At 44.5% G+C, this 10,762-nt stretch overlaps 1 pseudogene; it reads right to left on the bottom strand.

Annotated features, from left to right (window-relative positions):
- Positions 1 to 10,762, bottom strand: part of LOC111960885 (seizure 6-like protein) — a 50,921-nt pseudogene that overhangs the window by 26,238 nt on the left and 13,921 nt on the right.

Below are 10,762 nucleotides of genomic sequence, written 5' to 3'. Positions count from 1 at the left end.
TCAGGCTCTGCCTCCTCTCCAGTCTCTCAGGGCTGGGCGTCTCAGGCTCTGCCTCCTCTCCAGTCTCTCAGGGCTGGGCGTCTCAGGCTCTGCCTTCTCGCCAGTCTCTCAGGGCTGGGCGTCTCAGGCTCTGCCTTCTCTCCAGTCTCTCAGGCTCTGCACAATCTTGGACTGCATCCTACCTGGGCAGGCCGCTCCTACCAGGTGACGTGGAGAGGATCTGTGTTTGCACCACGTATTCTCACTACTGGTGTCCCCCAGGGCTCGGTTCTAGACCATCTCTTCTCTCTATACACCACGTTAATAGGCTCTGTCATATCCTCACATGGTCTCTCCTATCATTGCTATGCGGATAATACTCAACTACTTTCTCCTTCCCCCCTGCTGACACCCAGGTGGCGACATGCATCTCTGTGTGCCTGGCAGATATCTCAACTTGGATGTCGGCCCACCACCTCAAGCTCAACAAGAAGGAGCTGCTCTTCCTCCCTGGGAAGGCGTGCCCGCTCAAAGACCTCTCCATCACGGTTAACAACTCCACAGTGTTGCCCTCCGAGAGTACAAAGAACCTTGGCGTGACCCTGGACAACACCTGTCATTCTCCGCAAACATCAAAGCAGTGAATCGCTCCTGCAGGTTCATGCTCTACAACATCCGTAGAGTACGACCCTACCTCACACAGGAAGCAGGGCAGGTCCTAATCCAGGCACTTGTCCTCTCCCGCTGGACTACTGCAACTCGCTATTGGCTGGGTTCCCCTCTTGTGCCATCAAACCCCTGCAACTTATCCAGAACGCTGCAGCCCACCTGGTTTTCAACCTTCCCAAGTTCTCTCATGTCACCCCGCTCGCATCTACTACAAGACCATGGTGCTTACCTACGTTACAGCAAGAGGAACTGCCCCTCCCTACCTTCAGGCTATGCTCAAACCCTGCATCCCAACCCGAGCACTCCGTTCTGCCACCTCAGGTCTCGTAACCCACCCACCACTACGGGTGGGCAGCTCCCGCTCAGTCCTGTCCAAGCTCTTCTCTGTCCTGGCATGCCAATGGTGGAACCAGCTTACCCCTGAAGCTAGGATAGCAGAGCCCCTGCCCATCTTCCGAAAACATCTGAAACAGTATCTTAAATAATCCTCCCCCTCACCTCGACACTCCCCCCAATTAAAATAAAATAAAAACCTGGACCCCCCCCCTCCTTCTAGCTCGGACTCTACTGAATGTACTTTCTATACCTGTGATATGTGGTTGTCCTACCTGTCTATTTCACAATGAATGCACTAACTGTAAATTGCTTTGGATAAGAGCGTCTGCTAAATGACTAAAATAAAAAATAAAAAACTTGATAGGCCAGACTAATGGATATATGACTGGACAGGCCAGAATAATGGATATATGACTAGATAGGCCAGAATAACAGAGAGAGGAGAGGACAGGCCAGGTGAAACGCAAGTAGTTTTCCATGTTAACTCCATCTATCCATTCCTGTCCTATCTGAACTGACAAAGACAGTACACCAGTGTGAGATGACAGAGGAAAACATTACAGGTGACACACACACACACACAAACACACACACACACACACACACACACACACACACACACACACACAACACACAACACACACACACACACACACACACACACAACAGCTCCATCAATGGGATGAAAACCAATTAATCACACTAATCATATAATTGATACGACATCCAATCACATGGCTAAATGATTACAAAAAAAATTAAGTGTTAGGCCCATTAATAGATCAGTAGACAAGAGAATCAACAGCCCCTTAGTAGTTAGACCTAATGAAGGCTTGAATTAAAAACAAACAACATTTTGTGCGTGTGTGCGACTGTGTTGTGATTGTGTGTGTGTGCTTACTTTGTAGCTGTAGCTGGAACATGCCCATCTCCCTCAGGCGAGAGCAGGTAGTATACTGAGATGGTATGGTCGGACTTCGATCACCTGACCCTCACCACAGTGTGTGATTGGCCAGAACCAGCAAGGCCCCGCCCTCATCCACCCCTCTGATGACAGCTGCTCTCCCCTCGACAGATTCACACTCTTCACCCTAAAGAGAGAAGAGGAGAGAGAGGAGAGAGAGAGAGAGAGAGAGAAGAGGAGAAGAGAGAGAGAGAGAAGAGAAGAGAGAAGAAGAGAATTGAGAAAGAGATTTGAGTGAGAGAAGGAGATAAGGCAGACAGTAAGATAAAGAGAGAGCAGACATGAAAAAAGAGAGCAGACAGTGAACATAAAGGGGAGAGCGACAGTGAAGATAAAGAGAGAGACGCACAGTAGGAGATAAAGGAAGGCAGACAGGAGTAAGAATTCTCAGAAAATCCATGTTATAGATACTGTTAATGACACTGCACATCTCTCTTGAGATCTCTCTAAGAGCTTGACTGCAAAAAAGAGACCATGGAACACACCATGTTGTTGTGGAGAAAGGCCCGAGAAAAATTGCCAAAACTCCAGCCACCCAAGCCATTGACTGTTCACTCTGCTCCGTCCGGCAAATGGTACCGACACATTGGCCGGACCAACAGACTCCAAGACAGTTCTACCCCCAACGCCATAGGATTTTGCATACCAGACTGCTAAATGCCAATTAATGTACCCGAAACTATCTGCACTGACTCTATCTTGCACTACCCTATGCACACTCACTAGACTTTATATACACACCATATACACACTAATCCCGCACAAATCTCTCCACCTTCAAACGCTACATACTACACAACACACACCACACTTATACGACACAACACAAACAAACAAAGAAACATACATACCATATATAGCTCCACATTGATCTTGTAGGTAGCTCTTCTCAGTTATAATAACTCCACACTTATTCTGGTACTGTAAATTCCCTGTATATAGCTACACATTCGATCTGGTACTGGTACCCCTGTATATAGCTGCACATATAGTCTGGTACTTCCTGTATATAACTCTCACATTGAATCTGACTGTACTCCCTGTATATACCCACATTAGTCTACTAGTACTCCTTATATAGCTGCACATTGATCTGGTACGTGGTACTGCCTGTTTAGTTCAAGACGTACTGGTATCCCGTATTATTAGCTCATTGTCCCTTATATCTCACGTGATCTATACTGGTACCCCCTGATATAACTCCACATTGATCTGTACTGGTACTCCTTAAATATAGCTCCCAACATTGATCTGTACGGTTACTCCATGTATAAAACTCCACATTATCTGTACTGGTACTGCCTTATATGCTCCACAATTGATTGGTACTGTACTCCATAATAGCCTGCACATTTATGTGTACTGGTACTCCTGTTATGATAGCTGCACATTGATCTGGTACTGGTATCCACTGTATATAGTCCACATTATCTCGGTACTGGTACTCCTTCCTATTATAGCTCCACATTGATCTGTACTGGTACCCTGTTAGCATTGCTATATTCCTTTTAGTCCATTGATCTGGTACTGGCTACTCACCTGATATAGTCCACATTGATCTGTACTGTACTCCCTGTATATAAGCTCCACATATGATCTGTACTAGTACTCCCCTGTAATAGCTCCACATTGATCTGGTACGGTACTCCCTGTATATAAGCTTCCACATATCTGGTACTGGTACTCCCTGTAATATAGCTCCACATTGAACTGGTACTTGGTACTCCCTGTATATACTGCCACATTGATGCTGGACTGGTATCTGTATATAGCTCACATTGAATCTGTACTGTATCTGTATATAGCTCACATTGATCTGTACTGTACTCCCTTATATAGTCCCCAATTGATCTGTACTACTCGCCTGTATATAAACTCCACAATTGATCTGGTACTGGTACTTCCCTTTTATAGCTCCTACATTGATCTGTACTGTATCTACCTGTATACCCACATTGATCGGTATAGGACTCCCGTATTAGTCCCAATATCTGGTACTGGTAACTCCCTGTATATAGCTTCCACATTATCTATACTAGTACTCCCTGTTTAGCTCCATTTGTAACAGGATCATCCTTATCCACTGATCTGGTACTTTCCTGAAGCTATCTGTACTTACTCCCTGATATAGCTCCAACATTGATGGTACTGTACTCCCTGTATATAAGCTCCACATTGATCTTGGTACTGGTACTCCCTGTATATAGCTCCACATGATCTGGTACTGGTACTCCGTATTACTCCACATTATCTGGTACTGCTCCCTGTATATAGCTCACACATGATCTGGTAACTGGTACTCCCTGTATAATAGCTCCACATTGATCTGGTACTGTTACTCCCTGTATATAAACTCCACATTAGTCTCGGTACTGGTACTCCCTGTATATTATCCACATTGATCTGGTACTGGGTACTCCCTGTATATAACTCCACATTGATACTGGTGACTGTACTCCCTGTATAAGCTCCACATTGATCTTGGACTGTACCCCTGTATATAGTTCCACATTATCTGATACTGAGTAACTCCCTGTATATACTCTACATTGATCTCGTAACGTGTACTCCCTGTATATAACTCCACATTGATCTGGTACTGGTACTCCCTGTATATAGCTCCACATTGATCTGGTACTGTACTCCCTGTAATATACTGCACATTGATTGGTACGGTACTCCCTGTAATTAGTCACAATTATTACTACTCCCTGTATATAGCTCCACATTATTGTGATATGGTACTCCCTGTATATAGCTCCACATTGATCTGGTACTGGTACTCCCTGTATATAGCCCACATTGATACTGGTACTGGTACTTCCCTGTATATAGCCCACATTGATCTTGTACTGGTACTCCCTGTAATATGCTCCACATTGATCATGGTACTGGTACTCCCTGTATATAGCTCCACATTGATCTGGTACTGGTACTCCCTGTATATAGCTCCACATATCTGGTACTGGTACTCCTGTATATAGCTCCACATATCTGGTACTGTACTCCCTGTATATAGCTCCACTATTGATCTGGTACTGGTACTCCCTGTATATAGCTCCACATTGATCTGGTACTGGTACTCCCTGTATATAACTCCACATTGATCTGGTACTGGTACTCCCCTGTATATAGCCACATTGATCTGGTACTGGTACTCCCTGTATATACTCCACATTGATCTGGTACTGGTACCCTGTATATAGTTCCACATGATCTGGTACTGGTACTCCTGTATATAGCTCCACATTGATCTGGTACTGGTACTCCCTGTATATAGCTCACATTGATTGGTACTGGTACTCCTGTATATAGTCTCACATTGATCTGGTACTTACTCCCTGTATATAGCCACATTGATCTGTACTTACCCCTCTATATGCTCCACATTGATCTGGTACTGTACTCCCTGTATATACTCCACATGATCTGGTACTGGTACTCCCTGTATATAGCTCCACATTGATCTGGTACTGGTAACTACCTGTATATAGCTCCACATTGATCTGGTACTGGTACTCCCTTATATAGCTCCACATTTGATCTGGTACTGGTACTCCCTGTATATAGCTCCACATTGATCTGGTACTGGTACTTCCCTGTATATACTCCACATTGATCTGGTACTGGGTACTCCTGTATATACTCACATTTATCTGTACTGTACTCCCTTTTAACCCACTTGATCTGTACTGTACTCCCTAATAGTCCACATTGATCTGGTACTGGTACTCCACTGTATATAGCTGCCACATTGATCTGGTACTGGTACTGCCTGATATATAGCTCACATTGATCTGTACTGTACTCCCTGTATATAGCTCCACATTGATCTGGTACTGGTACCCCTGTATATAGCCCACATTGATCTGGTACTGGTACTCCCTGTATATAGCTCCCACATTGATTCGTTACTGTACTCCCTGTATATAGCTCCACATTGATCTGGTACTGGTACTCCTGTATATAAGCTCCACATTGATTGGTACTGGTACTCCCTGTATATAGCTCCACATTGATCTGGTACTGGTACTCCCTGTATATAGCTCCACGTTGATCTGTACTGGTACTCCCTGTATATAGCTCCACATTGATCTGGTACTTGGTACTTCCCTGTATATAGCTCCACAATTGATCTTGACTGGTATACCTTATATAGACCTCCACATTGATCTGGGTACTGGTACTCCCTGTATATAGCTCCACATTGATTCGGTACTGGTACTCCCTGTATATAGCTCCACATTGATCTGGTACTCGGGTATCCCTGTATATAGCTCCACATTGATCTGGTACTTTACTCCCTGTATATATTCCACATTGATCTGGTAACGGTACTCCCTGCTATTATAAGCTCCACATTGATCTGGTAACTGGTACTCCCTGTAATAGCTCCACATTGATCTGGTACTCGGTACTCCCTGTATATAGCTGCACATTGATATTACTGGTTACTCCCTGTATATAGATGCACATTGATCTGGTACTGGTATCCCTGTATATAGCTCCACATTGATCTGGTACTGGTACTTCCCTGTAATATAGCTCCACATTGATCTGGTACTGTACTCCCTGTATATTAGCCCACATTGACTGATACTGGTACTCCCTGTATATACGCTCTACATTGATCTGGTACTTTACTCCCTGTATATAGTTCCACATGATTCTGGTACTGGTACTCCCTGTATATAGCTCCACATTGAATCTGTACTGGTACTCCCTGTATTAATCTCACATTGATCTGGTACTGGTACTCCTGGATATAGCTCCACATTTATCTGGTACGTACTCCCTGTATATAGCTCCACATTGAATCTGGTACTGGTATTCCCTGTATAAGCTCCACATTGACTCTGTACTGGTACTCCCTGTATATAGCTCCCCATTGATCTGTACTGGTACTCCCAATATAGCCTCCCCATTGATCTGTACTTGGTATTCCCTTAATATAGCTCCACATTGATCTGGTACTGGTACTCCCTGTATATAGCTCCACATTAATCTGGTAACGGTACTCCCTGTATATAGACTCCACATTGATCTGGTACTGGTACTCCCCTGTATATAGCTCCACATTGATCTGGTACTAGTATTCCCTGTATATACTCCACATTGATCTGGTACTAGTATCCCTGTATATAGGCTCACATGATCTGGTACTGGTATCCTGTATATAGCTCCACCATTGATCATGGTACTGTGTCTCCCTGTATATAGCTCCACATTGATCTGTATTGGTACTCCCTTATATAGCCCACATTGATCTGGTACTGGTACTCCCTGTATATAGCTCCACATTGATCTGGTACTAGTACTCCCTGTATATAGCTCCACATTGATCTGGTACTGGTACTCCCTGTATATAGCTGCACATTCATGTGGTATTCTTGTGCATTTTATTTTATTCCTCTTGTGTTAGTTAATATATATATATATATATTAACTATATATTTGTTTTACTCTGTATCATTGGGAAAGGTTCCTCAGCAAGCATTTCACTGTAAAGTATACACCAGTTTAATTTGGCGCATGTGATAAATAGAATTTGATTTGGAGGGCAGGGTGCTGTACCAGCAGACATCACTAGGGGTCAGAGACAATCCTGAGATCAATACAGAGTCAACAATCACAACGCAGTCTGTGTGTCAGTGTCTGTGTCATTGAGTACGTTTACATGCACACTAATAATTCGATATTAAACTATATTTTTATATCGAAAGTCAGAGTACGTTAATTAAAAACACCTGGTTTTCTGAGCAATCTTTCAAATGATTAGGACATGTAAACAGCTTAATCGGCGTTCCAGCGGTGTATTTGATCTGCTCATGTGCTAGCACCAGTCGAGCCTCCCTCTTTAGCGCCAGTGAAGTGAGTTCAGACCCAATGTATGCATCTTATAAGTAGTTTTCACATACAAACTTATGCATGTAACAGCACTCAGTGAAAGCGCATGTGTGTATGTCTGTGTCAGTGCATGCATGTGTGTGTGTTTGTTTACCTGTAGCTCGACTCCATAGCCTGTGTACACAGTGACGGTGTATGTACAGTGTAGGAATGTTCCATCTGGGAGGGGGGGGTCATCAGAAGAATCTATGTATCCCTCGGGGTCGGAGAAATTCACCATACAGCCAGACACAGCTAGAGATAAGAGGAGAGGACAAACATCGATTTAACAATACAATATTTGAGAAATGTATTTCACAGTGTAATCCAGGATGCTGGTGAGATAAGCACATCTCTGTCTTCAGTGAGAGAAAGGTAAACAACATCAACAACTGCTTTCTGTAAAAGGACAGGGTGTTCTCTGACATTGATGATGCTCTAGTCTAGTCTAATGCCGAGGTTGGAACCGGTTCAGGGAACAGAACTGAAAACCAGAAAATAACGACATTGTTCAAGGAACAGAACTGGGAACGAAAGTGATCTATACTGTTCTGGAACAGAACCGTTATTCTAAAAGCATGGAAACCGGTTAATAAAGTATCGTTTATGTTCCGGGTATATTTCCCAGTCCCACAAACAAACGTAACAAAGTGCCTATGCAAAGTCCTCCCTGTGTCAATCAGAAACTTATTTGAGTGTCCATGAGTAGGCTACCTGCCGCTACCACTCCGAAGCACAGGCTACTGTAGCCTATTGACGATAGCTACATGCATGATACGGAAAATAGGGAGAGAGATTTTTCATTAGAAAATAATGGATTTGGCCTCCAGAGTGGCGCAGTGGTCTAAGGCACAGTGCTAGAGGCGTTACTACAGACCCAGGTTTGATCCCGGGCTGTATCCCAACCGGCCGTGATCGGGAGGGCGGCGCACAATTGGCCCAGCGTCATCTGGGTTAAGGGAGGGTACTTTTCTATGCTAGTTAGGGATACTATAGTTACTCACATTTCACATTGGATTCATTAACTACAAAAAGGTAAGACATGTTTTTAATTCCGGTGCGCGCTCTGCATGCGCAAGCTTGTTAGCTAGCTAGCTCTGGTCCAACGTTAAGCCAACTCTCTGAAGTTCAAAGACATTCAAAGTTCCTCCATAGAAGCCGCTCCTCCGTAGGTATAAATCTGTGGGCCTAATTCAGATAATGCATGCCATAACAAGATGCCCTTCACCCTCTCTCGCTCTCTCCCGCAAAATGTTAAGTTGCATCTCGTGCCCTACACTTGTCTTTCCATCAAGCCCGTAAACAACTTTAGCATAGCAAACTGCTCTATCCGCACTGATTGGTGAAGTTTAATTTAATTTAATGAGTTAAAAAAAATAATAATTAAATAAGGATTTCAGAGGTTTAAAAATGAACAGAAAGGAACGATATAAACCGTAACTTTTTTTTGGTTCAAACCAGTTAGGAACTTTATTTTGCTGGTCGGAACTAAAAAAAATATGTTTCTGTTCAGAACGAAAAGATCGAAAATAATTTTGGTTCCAACCCCTGGTCTAATGTATACCACTTATACCCGGTGAAGGTGTTTCTGCATCCATGTCTGTGTCTGCGTCCACGGTCGCCGTGACGATAGTGGTGACCTCATCTCGCTGTCCCGGCGGTGTGTGTGTCACGGGCTGAGAGGAGGAGGTGAGGGGGTTGCTGTCGGGCTGGGGGGGCTGTGAAGGGAGGGGTGGTCCGCTGTCGTGGGGTTGTGAAACTGGGGGTTGTATCCTCTTCAACAGACCCTGTTGATCCAGAGACAGAACTCCGGACAGGCCCCCTGTGCTCATTTCTCTCCCTAGGAGAGGCAGCAGGTCCTGGGGCAGAGCTGAGGGCAGGACCATTCCCCCTGTCTGGGAGAAGAGATGATCCTTCTGAACCAGGACTGACTCTAGCAGATCACCAGCGGCACTCATCCCCACCCCGGGCCCTAACCCAGCCTCGGGCCCTCTCCCCCTGGGTGAGTTTCTGTCTGTGTTCCCTATGGCTGGAGTTGGGGAGGGGGAGGAGGGTGGAGGTGTGGGGTGTGGGGTCCGATCTCAGCTAGAGAAACACAGAGAGAGGAGAAGAGAGAGAGAGAGAGAAGAGAGAGAACGCGAGAGAGAGAGCAGAGCTAGAGAGAGAGAGGAGAGAGAGAGAGAGAGAGGAGGAGATGAACGCAAGAGAGAAACGACTGAGACTCAGGTAACATTGTATCCAGGGGTCATGCAGTCTTGACCCTACGCGCTGGGCTTTTAGCTCATGGGGAAATAATTGTAAACTCTTATTTCCCCATTCTGTTAGTTCAGAGCTTGGAGTCCAAGGGTTCCACTGGTCTGGTTCCAGGTTGTTCCACTGTTATCAAGACTAACTGTCTGTTCACTGTATGTTCCACTGTTATCAGGACTACTGTCTGTTCTACTAGTCGTTCCATTGGTCTGGTCTTATCCAATGTCCTGTTTCTACTGTATCAGGACTACTGTCTGTTATCCACTGTCTGGTCCACTGTTTATTCATGACACTGTCCTGGTTCCACTGTTCTGTTCCACTGTTACCAGAATTCAGTAAAAAGGAACTACTGTACTGTTACCAAAAAAACCGTCTGTTCTGTTATCAAGGACTACTGTCTGGTATACACTGTTCCTGTTGCCACTGTTTATCAAAAAGATAGACTACTGTCCTATGTATCCAACTGTCTGTTTACACACCACCTGTTTCAAAAAAGGAGGATCATTGTCTGCTGATTCCATCGTCTGTTCGACACCCAAACTAGTCTTTCTAACTGTTAATAAGCCAAGAAAAGGACTACTGTACTATGTTCTAACTGTAAATATCGTATGATCCAGGACCTACCTGGTCCTCTGCTTCAAGAACTGATGTCCTGTTCAACTGTCTGTTTCTACAATA

The sequence above is a fragment of the Salvelinus sp. IW2-2015 genome, linkage group LG4q.1:29, assembly GCF_002910315.2.
Source record: "Salvelinus sp. IW2-2015 linkage group LG4q.1:29, ASM291031v2, whole genome shotgun sequence".
In the NCBI taxonomy this organism is placed as follows: Eukaryota; Metazoa; Chordata; class Actinopteri; order Salmoniformes; family Salmonidae; genus Salvelinus; species Salvelinus sp. IW2-2015.
Note: the sequence above shows the minus strand (reverse complement) of the source record. Positions and strands in the feature narration are given on the sequence as shown.